This window comes from Saccopteryx bilineata, chromosome 5 (assembly GCF_036850765.1).
Source record: "Saccopteryx bilineata isolate mSacBil1 chromosome 5, mSacBil1_pri_phased_curated, whole genome shotgun sequence".
Taxonomy (NCBI): Eukaryota; Metazoa; Chordata; class Mammalia; order Chiroptera; family Emballonuridae; genus Saccopteryx; species Saccopteryx bilineata.
This window is the reverse complement of record NC_089494.1, coordinates 86,833,680-86,854,947: the sequence shown is the minus strand read 5'-3', so window position 1 is coordinate 86,854,947 and position 21,268 is coordinate 86,833,680. Positions and strand designations below refer to the sequence as shown.

The following is a 21,268-nucleotide window of genomic DNA, read 5'->3' as shown; positions in this document are numbered from 1 at the left end:
AATTTTCCTTGACTTTCTGAAGAATGAGGAGCATAACTGGGTCATTTGTGTGGACCTTAAAATGATAAATTTCCTGCCAGGACAACAGAGAGGTTTCACGAAGTATCCTTGCTTTCTGTGTCTGTGGGACAGCCTAGCCTGGGATAAACACTGGACACAGAAGGAGTGGCCAAAACGTGAAGCTCTGGAAGTAGGGATGCAAAATATTGTGAATGAACCTGTAGTTAATCGAGACAGGATCATTTTTCCCCAACTTCAGATCAAATTTGGCTTAATGAAGCAGTTTGTTCAGGCTTTCAATAGAGAAAGTGAATGCTTTCAACATATTATTTCTGCTTTTCCTGTCTTGTCTTTTGAGAAGATAAAAGCAGGTGTATTCAATGGACCTCAAATGCGAACCCTCATACATGACAAAGAATTTGCCAGGAAGAAGAATAAGGAGGAGAAAACAGCATGGCAGTCTTTTGTGGCAGTTACAAAGAACTTCCTCGGCAACAAAAAGCAGAAAACTATGAACTTCTGGTTCAAAGTGACATTGGATGCAACATGAGCATAAGATTCACTTCCGAACAGTCACCTTGATAAGTTTCCCAAAAATCTTGGAACTGTTAATGATGAGCAGACTATTGCTGGAACATCAAACAAGCTTGTCCTCAACAAGTACAGAAACGCAAGAGCTACAAATGCAAAGTTTTGCCTGAAAAGAATTTAAATAAATTTTGTGCAAATTTTATGATTAAAGTAAGTGTTTTAATATGTTCTATTTTGAAATTGTAGACAAATTCTGATGCAATTATATCTTTTAGTGTATTAGTGTATTTACTGCATTATATAAATTATTATATTTTCACAAAGATGATGCCCAAGAAGACATTCTATTTCATTATGTTAAACTAAATGTTGAAAATTTTACAATAATATGAAAATCTAAAATCTTGAATTGCAGAAAAAGGTAGCTTACAGAAAAAAACTAATGTCAGATTTGAGATCAGCACACTTGAATTAGGTAAGAACAAGTGTTTATGTGGATGCAACAAAAATTTTGTTCCCAGTGTAATGTATGATTTTTTTCATGTATTTAGCTGGATCCGGTTTGCTAATATTTTGTTAAGAATTTTAGATTCTAAATCCATCAGGGATATTGGCTTATAATTTGTGTGTGTGTGTGTGTGTGTGTGTGTGTGTGTGTGTGTGTGTGTTGTCTTTGCCTGGTTTTGAAATAAGAATTATGCGGTAGAGCGTCGGCCTAGCGTGCGGAGGACCCGGGTTCGATTCCCGGCCAGGGCACACAGGAGAAGCGCCCATTTGCTTCTCCACCCCTCCGCCGCGCTTTCCTCTCTGTCTCTCTCGTCCCCTCCCGCAGCCAAGGCTCCATTGGAGCAAAGATGGCCCGGGCGCTGGGGATGGCTCTGTGGCCTCTGCCCCAGGCGCTAGAGTGGCTCTGGTCGCAACATGGCGACGCCCAGGATGGGCAGAGCATCGCCCCCTGGTGGGCAGAGCGTCGCCCCTGGTGGGCGTGCCAGGTGGATCCCGGTCGGGCGCATGCGGGAGTCTGTCTGACTGTCTCTCCCTGTTTCCAGCTTCAGAAAAATGAAAAAAAAAAAAAAAAAAAAAAAAAAAAAAAAAAAAAGAATTATGGTCACCTCATAAAAGAAGCTTGGAAGTCTTTCCTCCTCTTGAATTTTTTAAAATAGCTTGAGAAGAATAGGAGTTAGTTCTTTTTTGAATATTTGGTAAAATTCGCCTGTGAAGCCATTTGGCTCAGGACTTTTGTTTGTTGGGAGTTTTTTGATAACTGTTTCAATCTCATTTGTTGTAATCGATCTGTTTAGGTTTCCTGATTCTTCCAGATTGATTTTTTAAAAGATTATGTTTCAAGGAATTTGTCCATTTCATCTAGGTTGTCTAATTTTTTGGCATACAGTTCTTCATAGTATTTTCTTACAATCCTTTGCATTTCTGTTGTGTCAGTTGTTATTTCTCTACTCTCATTTCTAATTTTATTTATTTGAATCCAATCTCTTTTTTTCATGATGAGTCTGGTTAAAGGTTCATTGATCTTGTTTATCTTTTGAAAAAACCAGCTCTTGGTTTCACAGATCTTCTGTATTATATTTTTAGCCTCTATGTCATTTATTTCTGCTCTGATCTTTATTATTTCCTTCTTTCTACTTCCTCTGAGCTTTACTTGCTGTTATTTTTCTAGTTTTTTTAGATGCAGGGTTAAGTTGTTTATTTGAGCTTTCTCTAGCTTCTTATGGTATGCCTGTATTGCTATGAACTTCCCTCTCAGGACTGCTTTTGCTGTGTCCCATAAATTTTGAGTTGTTGTATGCTCATTTTCATTCATTTCTAGGAATATTTTTATTTCTTCTTTGATCTCATTGTTAACCCGTTCATTATTTAATAACATGCTATTGAGTTTCCAAGTTTTTGAGTATTTTTTAGTTTTTCTATTGTAGTTGATTTCTAGTTTCATGCCATTGTGATATGAGAAGATGCTTGATATGATTTCAATCTTCTTAAATTTGTTCATACCCGTTTTGTGCCCTAACATGTGGTGTATCTTACAGAATATACTATGAGCACTTGAAAAGAATGTATATTCTGCTGCTTTAGGGTGAAAGGTCCTGAAGATATCTACTAAATCCAGTTGATCTAGTATGTCTTTTAAGTGTTCTGTTTCTTTGTTAATTTTCTTTCTTGAGGATCTATCTAGTGATGTTAGTGGGATATTGAAATCCCCTACTATTGTAGTATTGCTGTTGATCTCACTCTTTATGTCCATCAAAGTCTGCTTTATATATTTAGGTGCTCCTATATTAGGTGCACAGATATTTATAATGGTTACATCTTTCTGTTGGATTGCTCCCTTTATTATTAAGTAGTTTCCTTCTTTATCCCTTACTATAACCTATGTTTTAAAGTCCACTTTGTCAGATATAAGTATTGCTATGCCAGCTCTTTTTTCATTTCCATTTGCATGAAATATTTTTTTCCAACCTTTTACTTTCAGTCTATGTGTATTTTTTGTTTTGAGGGGTGTCTCTTGTAGACGGCATATGTATGGGTCCTGCTTTCTTATCCATGCAGCTTCCCATGTCTTTTGATTGGATAATTAAACCATTTACATTTAAGGTTACCATTGATATGTAGTTGTTTATTGCCATTTTATTCTTTAAATCTACATTCCTCTTTTACTAGATTTTCCCTCTTTGTTTCATTTACAACAGGCCACTTAACATTTTTTGTGGCATTGGTTTGGTTGTAATGAATTCCTTGAGTTTTGTTTTTTGTGTTTTGTTTTGTTTTTTTGTCTGGGAAACTTTTTGTTTCCCCTTCAATTTTAAATGATAGCCTTGCTAGATAAAGAAGTCTTGGTTGTAGGCTTTTGCTCTACATTACATTAAATATTTCTTGCTATTCCTTTCTGGACTCAAGTGTTTCTGTTGAGCAGTTGGATGTCATCCTTATGGGGGCTCCTTTGTAGGTGATTGACTTTTTTACTCTTGCAGCTTTAATATTTTTTCTTTATCTCTTAGCTTTGGTATTTTAAGTATGATGTGTCTTGATGTAGGTTTCTTTGGGTTTTCTCTGTGCTTCTTAAACTTGTGTGACTTTTTCCTGCATCAATTTAGGGAAGTTTTCAGCTATGATTTCTTCAAACAGGTTCTCTATCCCTTGTTTTTTCTCTTCTTCAGAAACAAATATGATGCGAATGTTGTTTCTCTCTATGTTGTCACAGAGCTCTCTTAGAGTTTCCTCAGACTTTTTGAGCCTCTTTTCTTTTTGTAGCTCTGCTTCCGTGCTTTCGTTTATCTTGTCTTCTAAATCACTGATTCAATTTTTTGCTTCAACCAACCTGCTTTTGATTTCTTCGAGTGTAGTCTTCATTTATGATATTGTATTTGTCATTTATGACTGGTTCTTCTTTATTATTTCAATGTCCTTTTTGATGCTTGTTATCTCTTTATTTAGGTGCTCACTGTCTTCATCCAGTGTTGCTCTAAGATCTTTGAGCATTCTAATAATCATTATTTTAAACTCTGCATCTGGCAGTTTGGTTATTTCCATCTCACTCAGTTCTTTTTCTGGGGATTTTTCTTGTTGATTCATTTGGATTGCATTTCTCTGTCCTCCCATTTTGTTTGTGTATACACTCTTCATTTGAATGTGTTGTTTGTGAAGCTAGCTAAGTCTAGGGTTGGTATTTTCTGCCTCCAATTTTTGGTTGTGTTATTTCTAGGTCTTCTTAGGTTGGCATCAGCTGTTCTTTGTAAATCGCTTTGGGCTACTTACCTGCTATCACTATTCTTTTTGCCATTTGTGTTGGTGTTTTCTATGTCTTAGCTGGGTCAGGTGTGAGGACCCCTTCCTTAATCTTACACTCTAATAATGGTTGTTAGGTTTTGAACTGGTGCTTTCCAAATCTGGCCACTGAATGTGCCTGCCCTGGACTTCCCTGTCCAGAGCCTGGTGCAGATCAGTGGGGGTCACTGCCTATGACTGGCTCTTATCAACCTTTTCAGAGCTACATGCAATTCAGATCTTGTGGCTGCCTCTGCTGGGCCCAGGTGCTGTTGTAAATATCAGCTGCATTCCTAGGCTTGCTTTTATCTACTTTTGGCCTGGTGGAAGTTCCTTTAAAAGTTCAAGTTCCCCTGAGATTCGCTTTTTGTTGCCTCTTATTGCTAGCTACTTGTTGGCTGCTTCCAAGGCCACTCCAATCTCTGAGGGCAAGCCTGTGCTGCGAGCAGGTTTGTGCATGGGCTTGGACCTCCACAGCGTCTGCCATGCCTTCTGCCTCCTTGGGTGGTTCCATGCATGCCCTCCTGGACCATTTCTATGGCTGCCTCAGCCTCTGCTGCTGCCAAGGGTGGGTCCTCATCGCTGGAGGATTTGCGTTCTGGCTCATACCTCCTCAGCAGCCACAGTGACTCCCACCTCAGCAAGCAGACCCACTGTGCCCACTTGGACGACCTCCGAGGTGGCCCAGGTTCCACTGCCACTGAAAGCACACCTGCGCCATGAGCAGATTTGCACGCCGGCAAGGACCTCAGCAGCAGTTGCCACAGCTTCTGCCCTCAATGGCGGGTTTGCATGCACCCACACAGACCCCCTCCGCCATTGCTCAGGCCTCTGTCCCCACCAAGGGTGGGCACATGCCACAGGCAGGGCTCCATGGTTTCCGCCTCCACAGGCCAGCTTGCACTCACTCGGACTGTCCTGGCCTCTGCAGCCGCACCCTGCCTCCTCTGGCCTGCACGCCCCCAGTGAGCACTCAGCAGCACGGGGTGGTGGTGTAGCTTAGAACTGCACTCACTATTTGTGTCCCTAAAGTGCTACCTGCCTCTAAGTGTCTCTTTGTTCTAACTGGGGCAGGAAAGCCTCCAGTGGGCAGAGTAATATCTTCCCTTTGTTAGTGATGCTGTTCTAGGAAAAATGTTCACTTTAGATTTGGAGAGTGACTCAGCCCAGGGGTTTGGGTGTCCATCCCTTAAAGTGTCTCCCCCTGTACCTCCAAAACCACTCTCTCTCCTGGCAACTCTAGTCCTCCTACGCTCCCTGCTCCTGGAGCTCCAGGAAAGTGACTGTGAGCGAGGCTCTCTGTGCAGTCCCTTTAATACAGAGCCTGGGTCCAGGAGTTCTGTCTCCTTCTCTCAAAGAGTATCTAGGCTCTTTTCTCAGCCAAATATAGTTCTTAAGCCCCTTCCAGGCTCCAGGGCTCTAGGCTGGGATGCCAATTTGGGGGCTGAGGCTACCCTCCCTGTTGTGAGAGTCTGTCCGGGCTGCCACTCCCTCCTGGGAGCATGGCAGCCCTTTCCACGTCTCCGCCTTTTCTACCAGTCTCAATGTGGCTTCTTTGGTGGTCCTTGGCTATAAAATCCTCTTAGTTTAGTCCAAAGTTGCTCTTTCAAGATGAGTGTTCTCTGAATTAAGTTGTAATCCACCTTGGTTCTGGGAAGTGAGAGTTGGAGCATCCACCTACTCTATGGTCATTTTGTCTCCCCTAACTCTTGGTGATTTTTAAAAGACTTCTATCAATTCACTGTTAAATGCATACAAGCTGCTAAACTTTTGTCCAATAGTTGGGGAAAATGTTAAGCAATCCTATATACTAGAAGTTTCTGCATAATTTCCTTTTAAGTAGACCACATGACAACTACAATCTTTCCAGAAGAAAACTGTATGGAAAATATAGCAAATGTGACAACTGTTAAATCTTGTTTCTCACCCCTTGATTCTTTAGATCATGTTCAGTTCTTTTCAGATAAATTTAGTAATCTAGAAGTTGTCAGACCTGGATCCAGTGATTTGTGAAGACAGAGTATCATACCAGAAAATCTTTCTTAAAAACTTGCCATGGATCTTACCTGACTGGTGGATAGATTTCCAACTTGCTACTCCATATAAGATTTGGATAAACAGGGAATGGGACCTTTGGAAGTATGAACACAGATTCATCCCGTGTGTGCTAACCCTACAGAATGCAATTACTCCTTTGCATTAACAATGTGGAAAGTCTATCCACCCACAGAGGACACATGTGCTCTGTGTGCCTTTGCTCCCTTTCAGTGCTTCCTGGACTGGAAATCATTCCTAATAACTTGAAACAACTCGAGACAAGCTCTTTAGCCTGACCACAAGCCAAGCTTATCTTGATGTAGGTTGAGCTTCTCTGTCTGCCAGAGCCATCCCACATGTCAATTAAGGAAAGATACTTATTATGGGATTTTTTCATCTTTATCTATCTTGAGTGGAGGCCAATCCCTTCAGGTAACTGAGGCAGGTTCTATCATCTCTGAAGAGTTAAGAGCTGCTAGGCAGTTACCTCTCTCCACTGTCTCACTCTGAATTTTTCTGGTATTAATCATCAGCTTTTCTCCAAGATCATGCTTCAGATCCAATTCTTCCATGTCATTCCATCCTTAATGTCATCCTGGACCAATTATGTCTCTTCAAGAATGAGTGACATTTTCATCTCTTTGAAATGATTTAGGTACCCAATGGACTTTATGGCAGAGGGGCCAATGTTCCTGATAGGATGCCTTCTTTCTTCCATTTTCTATGACTCCCTGATGGCCAGGGTCTGTGTGCTTTAACACATGCGTGGACCTTTTGTGAAAAGCCAGCCATAGACTGTACACTATACAATAAATGTCTTTGTGCCCTGAAAACCAATTATTAAATCACTCTTCATGGTATTTTTTTCAAGCTGAATAGTCCAACTACTATACTTTGAACTCACCTTTCCCCATCTGTTATATATTTTTTTGCTTTATTTTAGGTCTCCTTATATCCTGCCATTTTACAGTAGGGATTCTTCAGGTACACTTGGATACAAACTGAAAATGAGATTGATTTGTCACTTGCAAATATTTCCTTCCTGCATCTCCTATGCATTTCATACCAACAGTGTCATCCTTCATTAAACATAGCAGAAATTTGCAGACACAAGAAAAGCAGATAGTGCATTATGACATTTCAATTCTTTCTTGCTGCACTTGGTCATTGTCCTTCACGTTTTCTGTCTCACTATATGTTTGAAATAGCTACACTCGATCTCATGGCATTCTCAGCAATATGAACAGGAAGTGTGTGGCCTTTGACCTGATACTTAGGATATTGTCAAGGACAGAGAGTAGCAGAGAAAACTCTTTTATTGGTTGTTTGTGATTTTAACCATCTAAAGGGTGATTTTTATTAGAAAGGCTAAGGGAATAATACTGTAATCATTCATAATTATAGAGCATTTTCAAGGGCTTTCACCTATATGACCCATTTGTGCAGGTTAAGCAAGGCAATATATTGTTATTCACTTTTTTCACAAATACAGAAACTAAGACTTAGAGCAATGAATGATTTGCCTTTTGTCACACTACTAGCAGAAATGTAAGTCACATTAAAATCAAGATTTTCTCCCTGACTTATGGTGGTACAGTGAATAAAGCGTCAACCTCGAATGCTGAGGTTGCCTTCAAAAAACCCAGCCTTGCCTGGCCAAGGTACAAATGGGAGTTGATGCTTCCTGCTCCTTTCCCCCTTCTCTCTCTCTCTCCTCACTAAAATAAATTAATTAATTTAATAAAATATTTTTAATTTTTCTGATTGTCTAGAAATTTTTTTACACCACAGTTGGGTTTCTACAAGCCCATTCAGGGACCTATTACAAGAGAAGGAGGAGGCCAAGTGTCCAGTCCTTTGTGCCCAGCCCCTGGTTTCATCAAAGCAGGTGTACATGTATCTATTTTATCAGATGGGCTTCTGTTCAACCTTTAGTTGAGAAGATTTCTGCTTGGAACATGAGGGTAGTAAGGGCCATGAAGGACACATGAGTGTAAAGAAGAAAAAATAAGTAAAGACACGCGTGACTTAGGGGTCACCATGTGTGCAGCCAGACCCATGGCGTTGTGCTCAGCAGCAGCCTCCACCTCCTCAGAGAAAAATAAAGGTGCAGCAGACCTTCTTTCTTCTCTTAATGAATGTGAAATCCAATCAGAAAAACATGAGACAGCTACATACAAAATGCACAAGGACATATATGACACGATGATACTAACACATACATGCATGACAACAGCAGTTCAGGAGCTCTCGTGCTGGCGTGGTGTTGCAGCAGCCGTGGGAGACCCCTGCACCTTGCTCACTCTGCCACAGTCCTTCCCTGAGCCCTTCTCCTTGTCCAAGGCCCCAAGTTCCCACAGATCTTTAGTTTTTCTTTGAAAGAAAGAAAGAAAAAAGAGAAAAACCACTTTCATAAACAAAGCCACAATAGCGTATGTGCCATTCTTCATAAAAGATATGGCTTAGGCCCTGGCAGGTTGGCTCAGTGGTAGAGTGTCGGCCTGGCATGCAGAAGTCCCAGGTTCGATTCCCGGCCAGGGCACACAGGAGAAGCGCCCATCTGCTTCTCCACCCCTCCCCCTCTCCTTCCTCTCTGTCTCTCTTCCCCTCCTGCAGCCAAGGCTCCATTGGAGCAAAGATGGCCCGGGCGCTGGGGATGGCTCCTTGGCCTCTGCCCCAGGCGCTAGAGTGGCTCTGGTCACAACAGAGCGACGCCCCGGAGGGGTAGAGCATCGCCCCCTGGTGGGCAGAGCGTCACCCCCTGGTGGGTGTGCCAGGTGGATCCAGGTCGGGCGCATGCAGGAGTCTGTCTGACTGTCTCTCCCCATTTCCAGCTTCAGAAAAATACAAAAAAAAAAAAAAAAAGATGTAGCTTAAAAAAAGAACTCTGCCAAGGGAAAGGTCAAGGTTGAAGAGAAAGAACTAAACTGGTAATGGTCCAATGTCAGTCTTTAGTGAAGGAGCCAGTTTAGAACAGGTGACCTCCTCATGCAATTTCATGTCTGTCTACACATGGGCACATGGGATTCCCTGACACACCACTACCACGCCTGGGAGCCCAGGCAGATCTGCCGTGACACAAACGGACCTTAAACATTGGAGCCATTTATATGTATGAACTTTCTCCATGGCCCTGAGAGAGGAGCTGGCATTGTGTTTTTGTAAAATTTGCAAAAGTGAGACTTTTTTATAGGCACAATTATTTAAGCTATCAGATATTTCCATTCTGACTTCACTATGCTTCCCTTATGTCAGGTGGCATTAGAGTGGCTGGGGGCATAATTGGGATCCAGGTAACAAGAAGCTGAGCTGAGAAACATGTGCTGTGAGTTAGTGGAATATATTTATGTTGTTCACAGTTGTTTATATAGTAAGGTATCCCTAGCTATCCTATTATAAGAATGGTTTCCAGAAATACTTGTATTGCCCTGTGAGCCATACTATGATGGACCAGTCCAGCAGTCATATTGAGATATGCTTGTCTCATCTAGCACCCAGCACTGAAGTATGTGGAAAATAGAGAAAAAAAAAAGTTTTGAATTATATGGAACCTAAGCTAGTCTGAAGAAAATTTTTCCAATCATCAAATCATTCATATTCTAAATAGAAGACCCATTTACCATCCTTATCAAAACAGAAACTGTCTTTTGGGGGGAGAAGACGCAATAATGCAGAGTAAATAACTATAAATGAACCATATTTTTTTCTAGTAATTATACAAAATTAAGTTTATCAGAAGTCCCATGTTTGAAAGTCACAAGTCTGAGAGCAACACTACATAGCAGTACCTCAAGGAAGTTCATTATTAAACATCCCAACTACAAAACTATCAAACAAATTTTAATCAATCATTTAAAATAAAACACTGAATTATCTTAATTTTCTCTCCATAGAAAATATCACAAAATCATTTCACATGAAAAAGCAATCAAAACTAATCAGCCAAAGTAGAATCTCAGATATCTCTCATAACAATATTTTTGGCAATATATCTCCTCAGGCAAGTGTAAAAAATAAATAAATGGGACTGTATCAAACTAAAAAGCTTTTGCCTAGCAAAAGACACCATTAACAAAATAAAAAGACAACCCATACAATGGGAAAACAAATTAGCCAATACATCTGATAGGGGTTAATAACCAAAATTTGTAAAGAACTTATAAAACTCAACACCAGGAAGACAAATAATACAATTTAAAAATGAGCAAAAGACACTTCTTCAATGAGGACATACAGATGGCCAATAGGCATATTAAAAAATTCTCAGTCACTAATCATCAAAGAAATGAATATTAAAACCACACCTCACACCTGTTAGAATGGTGCTCATTAACAAATGAACAAACAAGTGTTGGAGAGGGTGTGGAGAAAAGGGAACCCTCCTGTACTGCTGGTGGGAATGCAGACTTGTGCAGCCATTGTGGAAAACAGTGTGGAGTTTCCTCAAAAAGTTAAAAATGGAACTGTCTCATGACCCAGCAATCCCACTTCTAGGAATATATCCTAAGAATCTCAAAACACTAATTCAAAAGAAGATATGCATTATCAAAAAACAAAAACCAAACCATGTTTATTTCAACATTATTTACAATAGCCAAGATCTGGAAACAACCCAAGTGCCCATCAGTGGACAACTGGATAAAAAAGCTATGGTACATATTACTACACAGCCATAAAAAAGAAAGAAATCTTACCTTTTCCCATGGCATGGTTGGACCTGCAGATTATTATGCTAAGTGAAATAAGCCAGGCAGAGAAAGACAAGTACCATATGATCTCACTAATATGTAGACTCTAATGAATACAATAAACTGAGGAACAAAATAAAAACAGAGGCAAGGTCACAGGGAACAGATGGACAGCGGGGAAGGGGGAAGGAAGGAAGAAGAGGGGACTGAATCAAAGAAGGTGAAAGAATTAAACAAATAATATATATACATGACACATATATACAGATAACAGAGTAGCAATAGTCAGAGGAAAAGGGGGATGGAGGTAAAGGTAGAGGGTACACGATGAGGGGGGTAGATGGTATTATATTGAGTGGAACACTTGAAACCATATCAACACAATAAATTAAAATAAAGAAAAAAACTTATCAGCCAAAATTGTAAAAAAAGAAAAAAAGGCTACTGAAAAAGATGTGGCACGCAGGTATAATTTAAAATATTGTATCATAAATTGTTTTGAATATAATATTTTAGTATATATTAGTTTTTTTAATTTATAATTTTTTAATTTCTCTTCTCATTCCAAATAAATACCATTTTTGGTTCTCATTATATATTTTTTAAATCTACTATTTTTCTTCTAAAGAATTCCAAAATTGTGTAAGCTTTGACCTACACATTTTGGATTTTCTCATTCTGGAAGTGACACTTGAGGTGAATTATGCTGGGAAGATTTTGTACCTTACAACTAACTATTCAATATAAACTTCTTAAAATCAGTAAAGATTAAATATTTTTATTTCCTTCCATATCCAAACTTCCTACTTGCAAACTCTCCTTCAACCTCACAATTGAAACTGAAAGATTCAAAAAAACTGAAAGATTATTCATAATTTATGCTATTGTCTTCTTGTTCTAGAAAGAGATCAATCGTGGTTATTTTTATTTTTACCACTGCCCTTTTTTCAGCCCACAGACGATTTAGAAAGCACAATCATTATTGCAAAAAACAACTCAGAATCATTGCCAAATGAAAATGATTTATTCTTTACCATAAAAGAAAAAAACAATACACTATTAACAATAAAATCTCTGTAAGCATAAAAGTCATGAATCCATTTCTCAAAAATCTATTTTGCAAGACCATTCACATGCTTTTCTTTTAAAGAAATAGTATTCATGTATTTTTAAGTTTTCACATGCATATCATTTACTAACTTTACATCAAATATAATATAATGTATCTACAACATAGTATCTAAGTATGAAAGTCAGTATTTTAATATAATTGCCCATTTATATTAAAAGCCTCTTATAAAAATCTTATCCCCTTCTGAAATATCTTTTTCCCAATGAGAATAATAGTCATAATTACAGAGTAGTAACACATGACAGATAATGTTCCAATTCTAGAAAATTAGCTCTTTCTTAGCCTTGCAATGAAACCCTTTTTATCTGACTTTAGTATCGGTGTCAGATAAAATGAGGGTATTATTTGGCTTTTCAGGGTAAAGAGACACCTAGTAAAAAATTCACTAAGACAAAATTGTTATATTAGCTAACACTGACAGAACTCAAAGAAAAACAAGATAACTAAACCAAAAGAAACGGTTTAGTTCAACTGAAGCAGTTTTTTAAAATTATATATGATACTTTAAGTCATTCCTCTAAATTCAAATCAAGTTTTATATCACAGCATGTTAATTTTTCTTCTGTTAAATCTGGATGCATAGTGAGCCATTTACAATTTTTTTTTGATATTGTGTAAGTCTAGTACTATATCCAGTCTGTTTATCGCATGGTTTAAAATTCAGTCTCCAACTCCTTTAACCAGGTTATCTCGAATGTTTAAATAGTCAATAATAATATATAGTGAAATGAACACAGTCTTCCACTGCACAACCTCTTGTTAGGCCTGAATTTGTGCTTAAAGTGGGAAGTAGGAAATGTGAGTTAAACAAGGACGTTTTTTGAAGACTTATTTTTTTTTAGTAGATACCCATATTCACTTTAATGCTCACAATAACCTTGAGAAGTAATTATTATTTTCTCCATTTTATAAATTAGGAAACTGAGTCTAAGAGAAGGGGAAGAAAACAGATAGAAAATTCCTATTTGTTAAGACTGCTAGCAACTTTGCTCATCATTGCATTTATTTCTTGAAAAACATGCCTGCCAGATCTTCAGCGTGCAGAATAGGAAACTCGGTCTCAGAAAGGTGATATCACAGCTAATCACTGGCAACTGGGTTTTGAATCAAGGTTGCCTTGACTACAAGCTTTGTGTTCCTGTTCACTACTCATGTTTTTAAAAAAATTTTTGGTAAGATCACTTAATATGAAATCTGCTTTCTTTTTTTTATATAAAATAAATACATTTTTATTAATGTTAATGGGGTGACATCAATAAATCAGGGTACATATATTAAAAAATATATATGTCCAGGTTATCTTGTCATTCAATTATGTTGCATACCCATCACCCAAGGTCAGATTGTCCTCCGCCACCCTCTATCTAGTTTTCTTTGTGCCCCTCCCCCTCTCCCTTCCCCTCTCCCTCCTTCCCTCCCACGTCTCTTCCTCCCCCCCCCCCCCCGTAACCACCACACTCTTGTCCATGTTTCTTTGTCTCGGTTTTATGTCCCACCAATGTATGGAATCATGTAGTTCTTGGTTTTTTCTGATTTACTTATTTCACTCCATATAATGTTATCAAGATCCCACCATTTTGTTGTAAATGATTCGATGTCATCATTTCTTATGGCTGAGTAGTACTCCATAGTGTATATGTGCCACATCTTCTTTATCCAGTCTTCTATTGAAAGGCTTTTTGGTAGTTTCCATGTCTTGGCCACTGTAAACAATGCTGCAGTGAAAATGGGACTACATGTGTCTTTACGTATCAACGTTTCTGAGTTTTTGGGATATATACCCAGTAGAGGGATTGCTGGGTCATAAGGTAGTTCTATTTGCAGTTTTTTGAGGAACCACCATACTTTCTTCCATAATGGTTGTACTACTTTACATTCCCACCAACAGTGAATGAGGGTTCCTTTTTCTCCACAGCCTCTCCAACATTTACTATTACCAGTCTTGTTGATAATAGCTAATCTAACAAGTGTGAGGTGGTATCACATTGTAGTTTTGATTTGCATTTCTCTAATAACTAATGAAGATGAGCATCTTTTCATATATCTGTTGGCCATTTATATTTCTTCCTGGGAGAAGTGTCTGTTCATCTCCTCTTCCCATTTTTTTATTGGATTGTTTGTTTGTTTGTTGTTGAGTTTTATGAGTTCTTTGTATATTTTGGATATTAGGCTCTGATCTGAGCTGTTGTTTGGAAAAATCATTTCCCATTTAGTTGGCTGTCTGTTTATTTTGTTGTCAGTTTCTCTTGCTGAGCAAAAACTTCTTAGTCTGATGTAGTCCCATTCATTTATCTTTGCCTTCACTTCTCTTGCCTTTGGAGTCAAATTCATAAAATGCTCTTTAAAACCAAGGTCCATGAGTTTAGTACCTATGTCTTCTTCTATGTACTTTATTGTTTCAGGTCTTATATTTAGGTCTTGATCTATTTTGAATTAATTTTAGTATTTACAAGGGGACAAGTTGTAGTCGAGTTTCATTCTTTTGCATGAGGCTTTCAGTTTTCCCAGCACCATTTGTTGAAGAGGCTTTCTTTTCTCCATTGTGTGTTGTTGGCCCCTTTATCAAAAATTATTTGACCATATACATGTGGTTTTATTTCTGGACTTTCTATTCTGTTCCACTGCTCTGAGTGTCTATTTTTCTGCCAATACCATGCTGTTTTGATTGTCATGGCCCTATAATATAGTTTGAAGTCAGGTATTGTAATGCCCCTAGCTTCATTCGTTTTCCTTAGGATTGCTTTGGCTATTCGGGTTTTTTTATAGTTCCATATAAATCTGATAATTTTTTGTTCCATTTCTTTAAAAATTGTCATCGGAATTTTGATGGGAATTGCATTAAATTTATAAATTAATTTGGGTAATATGGCCATTTTGATTATATTTATTCTTCCTATCCAAGAACAAGGAATATTTTTTCATCTCATTGTATCTTTTTCGATTTCCTTTAACAATGATTTGCAGTTTTTGTTATATAGGTCCTTTACATTCTTTGTTATGTTTATTCCTAGGTATTTTATTATTTTTGTTGCAATCGTGAAGAGGATTATTCTTCTGACTTCGTTTTTTAATATTTCAATTTTGGCATATAGAAAGGCTATAGACTTTTGTATGTTAATTTTGTATCCTGTGACCTTACTGTATTGGTTTATTTTTTCTAGTAATCTTTTTGTGGAGTCTTTGTTGGAGTTTTGTGATGTATAGGATCATATCATCTGCAAAAAGTGATACCTTTACCTCTTCTTTTCTGATATGGATGCCTTTTATTTCTTTGTCTTGTCTGATTGCTCTGGCCAGAACTTCTAGCACCACGTTAAATAAGAGTGGAGAAAGTGGACAACCTGTCTTGTTCCTGATTTAAGGTGGAAAGTCCTCAGTTTTATGCCATTTAATATGATGTTGGCTGATGGTTTATCATATATGGCCTTTATCATGTTGAGATATTTTCCTTCTATACACATTTTGTTGAGTGTCTTAAACATAAAGTTGTGTTGTATTTTATTGAATGCTTTTTCTGCATCTATTGATAAGATCCTGTGGTTTTTGTTCTTTGTTTTGTTGATATGGTGTATTACGTTAACCATTTTATGTATGTTGAACCATCCTTGAGATTCTGGGATGAATCCCACTTGATCATGATGTATTATTTTTTTAATATGTTGTTGTATTCGATTTGCCAGTATTTTGTTTAGTATTTTAGCATCTGTATTCATTAGAGATATTGATCTGTAGTTTTATTTTTTTGTGCCGTCCTTATCAGGTTTCGGTAGGAGGGTTATGTTGGCCTCATAAAATGTGCTTGGAAGTATTGCTTCTTCTTCAATTTTTTGGAAGTCTTTGAGTAGAATAGGAACCAAGTCTTTTTTGAATGTTTGATAGAATTTGCTAGTATAACTGTCTGGGCCTGGACTTTTATTTTTGGGGAGGTTTTTAATTGTTTTTTCTATTTCCTCCCTGCTAATTGGTCTGTTTAGGCTTTCTGCTTCTTCATGACTCAGTCTAGGAAGGTTGTATTGTTCTAGGAATTTATCCATTTCTTCTAGATTGTTGAATTTGGTGGCATATAGTTTTTCATAGTATTCTACAATAATTCTTTGTATATCTATGATGTCTGTGGTAATTTCTGCTCTTTCATTTTGGATTTTGTTTATATGAGTTCTTTCTCTTTTTTCCTTGGTGAGTCTTGCCAAGGATTTGTCAATTTTGTTGATCTTTTCAAAGAACCAGCTCCTTGTTTTATTAATTTTTTCTATAGTTTTTCTGTTCTCAATATCATTTATTTCTGCTCTGATTTTTATTATCTCCTTTCTTCGGCTGGTTTTGGGTTGTCTTTGTTCTTCTTTTTCCAGTTCCTTAAGGTGTGAAGTTAAGTGGTTTACTTGCACTCTCTCTTGTTTGTACATATAAGCCTGAAGTGATATAAACTTCCCTCTTATCACTGCTTTTGCTGCATCCCAGAGATTCTGATATGTCATATTATCATTTTCATTTGTCTGTATATATCTTTTGATCTCTGTGCTTATTTCTTCTTTGACCCATTTATTTTTTTAAAGTATGTTGTTTAGTTCCCACATTTTTGGGGGGTTTTTCCCCTTTTTTGCAGTTGAATTCTAGTTTCAAGGCTTTATGATCAGAAAAAATGCGTGGTACAATTCTGATTTTCTGAATTTGCTGATGTTATTTTTGTGGCCCAACATATGGTCAATTCTTGAGAATGTTCCATGTACACTAGAGAAAAATGTATACTCTGTCGCTTTGGGATGAAGTGCCCTGTAGATATCTATCATATCCAGGTACTCTAGTGTTTCATTTAAGGCCAATATATCTTTATTGATTCTCTGTTTGGATGACTGATCTAGAGCCGTCAGCGGTATTTTGAGGTCTCCAAGTATGATTATATTTTTGTCAGTTTTTGTTTTTAGGTCAATAGTAGCTATCTTATATATTTTGGTGCTCCTTGGTTTGGTGCATATATATTAAGGATTGTTATGTCTTCTTGATTCAGTGTCCCCTTAATCATTATGAAATGACCATTTTTGTCTCTGAGTACTTTTTTTTGTCTTGTATTCAGCATTACTAGATATGAATATTGCTACACCTGCTTTTTTTTGGATGTTATTTGCTTGGAGTATTGTTTTCTAGCCTTTCACTTTGAATTTGTTTTTATCCTTGTTGCTTAGATGTGTTTCTTGTAGGCAGCATACAGTTGGATTTTCTTTTTTAATCCATTCTGCTACTCTGTGTCTTTTTATTGGTGAGTTTAATCCATTTATATTTAGTGCAATTATTGACACTTGTGGGTTCCCTATTGCCATTTTATAAATTGCTTTCTGTTAGTTTTGTATCTTGTTTAATTCTTCTCTTTTGTTTTTTTATCATTTTTTGTTTGTTTGTTTGTATTCCATACTTCTTTCCTCTGTCGCTAACTTTTTTAAGTCATGTGCTTCTGTGGTGGCTTTTCCAAGGGTGGTTACCATTAAGTAATGAAAAGGGTACCGACCATATTCATTATAGTATGCTTTCTTTTGAGTGTTTCTGCACTTCATTGTCTTTTACTACTGTTAATCTCTGTCCTCTCCCCTTTTTTTTTGCTTTTGTTATCACAGTTTAAATTTGGTTTTATTGTGTTTTTGGTGGAGCTTTTACTTGTGGTTTTGTTTCATTTTGTTCTTTGAATCTGGTTGGAAAACCCCCTTTAGTATTTCCTGGAGTGGGGGTTTTCTGATGATAAATTCCCTCATCTTTTCTGTATTTGTGAATGTTTTTATTTCTCCTTTGTATTTGAAGGATAGCTTTGATGGGTATAGTATTCTTGGCTGAAAGTTTCTCTCTTTCAGGGCTTTAAAAATTGGGGTCCACTCTCTTCTAGCTTGTAGAGTTTCTGCTGAGAAATCTGATGATAATCTAATAGGCCTTCCTTTATATGTTGTATTCTTCTTTTCCCTGGCTGCCTTGAGAATTTTTCTTTGTCATTGGTTTGTGCCATTTTCATTATCATGTGCCTTGGAGTAGGTTTGTTGTGGTTAAGAAAACTCAGTGTTCTGTTTGCTTCTTGAATTTGAGGCTTTAGTTCTTTTCAGAGGCTTGGGAAGTTCTCATCTATTATTTGTTTGAATATATTCTCCATTCCATTTTCTCTCTTCTCCCTGTGATATACCTATTATTCTTATGTTATTCTTTTTGATGGAGTCAGACAATTCCTGTAGGGCTTTCTCATTTTTTTAAATTTTTGAGTCTCTCTCTTCTTCTCTCTGTTGTGCCTCAAGTTGCTTGTCTTCTATTTCACTAATCCTACCTTCTATCTGGCCTGTTCTAGTAGCTAAGCTTGTTACCTTGTTTTTCTGTTCATGAATTGAAGTTTTCATCTCTGTTTGATTTGTTTTTATAGTTTCAATTTCCTTGGTAATATATTCTTTGTGTTCATTGTTTTCTAAGCTCCCTAAATTGCCTTTCTGTGTTTTTTTGTATATCTCTGAGTATTTTTAGGATTTCTATTTTAAAATTCTTTGTCATTTAGCTCCAAGCTTTCCAATATATTATATTTTTTCTCCATAGATTTTTCCACATCTATCTGAGCTACTTCTCTATCTTTTGTATCCATGATATTCAATTTCCTTTTTCTTAATGGCATCTGATGGTGGTCTTGTTGATAGCACTAATGAGAATTGATAAAGAATAAAAAGTAAAAAAAAAGTAAAAGAAAAATGGAAAAAATTTTTGAAAAAAAAAACAATGATAATTTAGTATCCCCTCCCTTTTTTTTCTTCTCTTCCCCTCCTCTCCCCTCCTCCTTAGGAAAATATCATGATGAACTGTGAATTATATTATGCTAAATGGAACAAAAACTGCCTATAACTGAGGGCCTGAGTTGGGGGGAAGTGTTCAAATGGCAAAAAAGGAAGTAGGGACCCACAAAATGCAAAAAAGGAAAAAATTTGGGTCAAGTATAAAATGATTTGCTTGTAAGTGATGGTCGACTAAGAGACATAATGAGAGGGATAAGAGGGAAACAGGATAAAGGAAAAAAAATAACTATTGTATTAACTGGAGCAAAAACTAAATAGAATGGAGATCCTGGGTTGGGAGGAATGCTAATGAGTTAAAAATCGAAGTAAAAAGCACCCAAAATGCCACAAAAAAAAAGAAAACTTGAGTTCCAAATTAAATAATTTGTTCATGATTGAGGATTGACTGAGAGGAAAAGTAAAAGGAGAAAAAAAGAAACTAATTGAGAGGGAGAAGTAAGGGAAAGAGGAAAAAGAAAAGAAGAAAAAGGAAATAAAACAAAAAGAGAGAGAGAGTTAAGGGTTTTGGAGTGTAACTCTCATGGAGAGTAAGGAAGAAAAAAAGAAATGAAATGTAACACTTATGGGTAGTGTAGTTCAAGAAGAGGAAAGAATAAGACGGGCAGAGAATAAAAAGACCAAGGTGAAGGCAATAGAAATAATAATAATAATGAAGGCAAGAAGGCCCTGGCTGGTTGGCTCAGTGGTAGAGCATCGGCCCTGCATGCAGAAGTCCCAGGTTCGATTCCTGGCCAGGGCACACAGGAGAGGCACCCATCTGCTTCTCCACTCCTCCCCCTCTCCTTCCTCTCTCTCTCTTTCCCTCTCGCAGCTGAGGCTCCATTGGAACAAAGATCACCCGGGTGCTGGGGATGGCTCCATGGCCTCTGCCTCAGGTGCTAGACTGGCTCTGGTCACAACGGAGCGACACCCCTTGGTGGGCATGCTGGGTGGATCCCAGTTGGGTGCATGTGGGAGTCTGTCTGACTGCCTCCCCATTTCCAGCTTCAGAAAAATACAAAAATAATAATAATAATAAAGGCAAGAAGATGAAAGAAACAAAAAAATAGTGGAACAAATTATAAAGTCTGTGGATTTTTCTTGATTTTGAGAGGTTAACTTCTTCCTTTTTCTTTCCTTTCCCTCTTACTGGTCAGTGACTCTGTACCCCAGGCTCTGCCCCTGTGGCATACTTAGGTAGAGATTTGCAGTTGATGAGACTCTATGGCAATGTCATATATTAGGCTTCAGTCTCATTGGTAGTCAAGGCTTTTTAGCATTTGCAGGCTCCGACAATGAGAGAGTTAGTTTTCCCAGAACCTCTCTCCTAGTCTCTCCTTCCTGAATTACCAGCCTGATGATCCAGCTCTGAGGCTGCCGCTGCCTCTGCCTGGGGAGTAAGAGGCTCAAAGAGGTGGCAAATCCCCACTCTATCCCCACTCAATGCAGGGCTCTGGATAAGGCTCTGGCAGTCAGAGCCGCCAGCGTAATCAGATGTGGCTGGGAGCCAATTGCTCTCAAGGTGACTCTCTATGAGCCTCCAGACCTGTTCAGCACACCTAGTACTTTGTGGGACCACTCTCCCAGGCTTTTTGCACTTTGTAACCTGTTTTGGCTGGGAAGAAGATGCCCTAGTCACTGCCTGCAGTACAGGAGGTCTTAACATCTGCCAAGTCCCTCTTTTTAGTGTATATCCCTGAGTATGAAAGCTCTGCCAATCAGAAGTTGCCCCCACACCTTTAGCAAGAGGCACTAAAATATATCATGCCTCTTATCTTAGATCGCTGAACTGAGAGAGATCTTTTCAATTAGAGCTGCATAGGTCAGTTGGGAGGTGAGCAGACTGTGGGTGCAGCTTATTTCAGCAATTGGATCCCCCAATCTGCTCCAGAAAGGACTGCAAGCTGCCTGTGTGCCCCTCCCCCTATGCTTGATTTTTAGCTTGAATGGCTGGGTAAGGCTCCCCCCCCCAGAGAAGCTCGGGCATAGGGAAATTCGATTTGGCGCACTCCCCACCCGCCACCGACAGCTGCTGCTCTTTGCGCGCAGGTGTTTGCTCATGTGGGCTGATTCACCACAGGCACACTCTTTCCTCGGCTTGAACGAATGTCTGTGCCACAGCCTGAGCGGACCTTTAGCCCCCCCAACTCTTCCTCCACATCCTTACCCCTCCCGACTCTCAGTTCCAAGTGAAAGCAGCCTTTGCTCAGGTTACTGAGGAAGGCAGAGTGTTCCTTTGTCCGACTTATTTCCTTTGGGTTGATTATATATTTAGTCAATTTTTCGCTCAATCCTACCTTTGCCTTCAGTGTGTGTAA

General features: G+C 38.2%; 1 non-coding gene across 1 annotated transcript; it reads left to right on the top strand.

Moving 5' to 3' along the window:
• Window positions 1-19,634: 19,634 nt before the first annotated feature.
• Window positions 19,635-19,710, top strand: TRNAA-UGC (transfer RNA alanine (anticodon UGC)). The gene has a single exon. It is a non-coding gene; the product is annotated as a tRNA-Ala (tRNA).
• The last annotated feature ends 1,558 nt before the right edge of the window (window positions 19,711-21,268 follow it).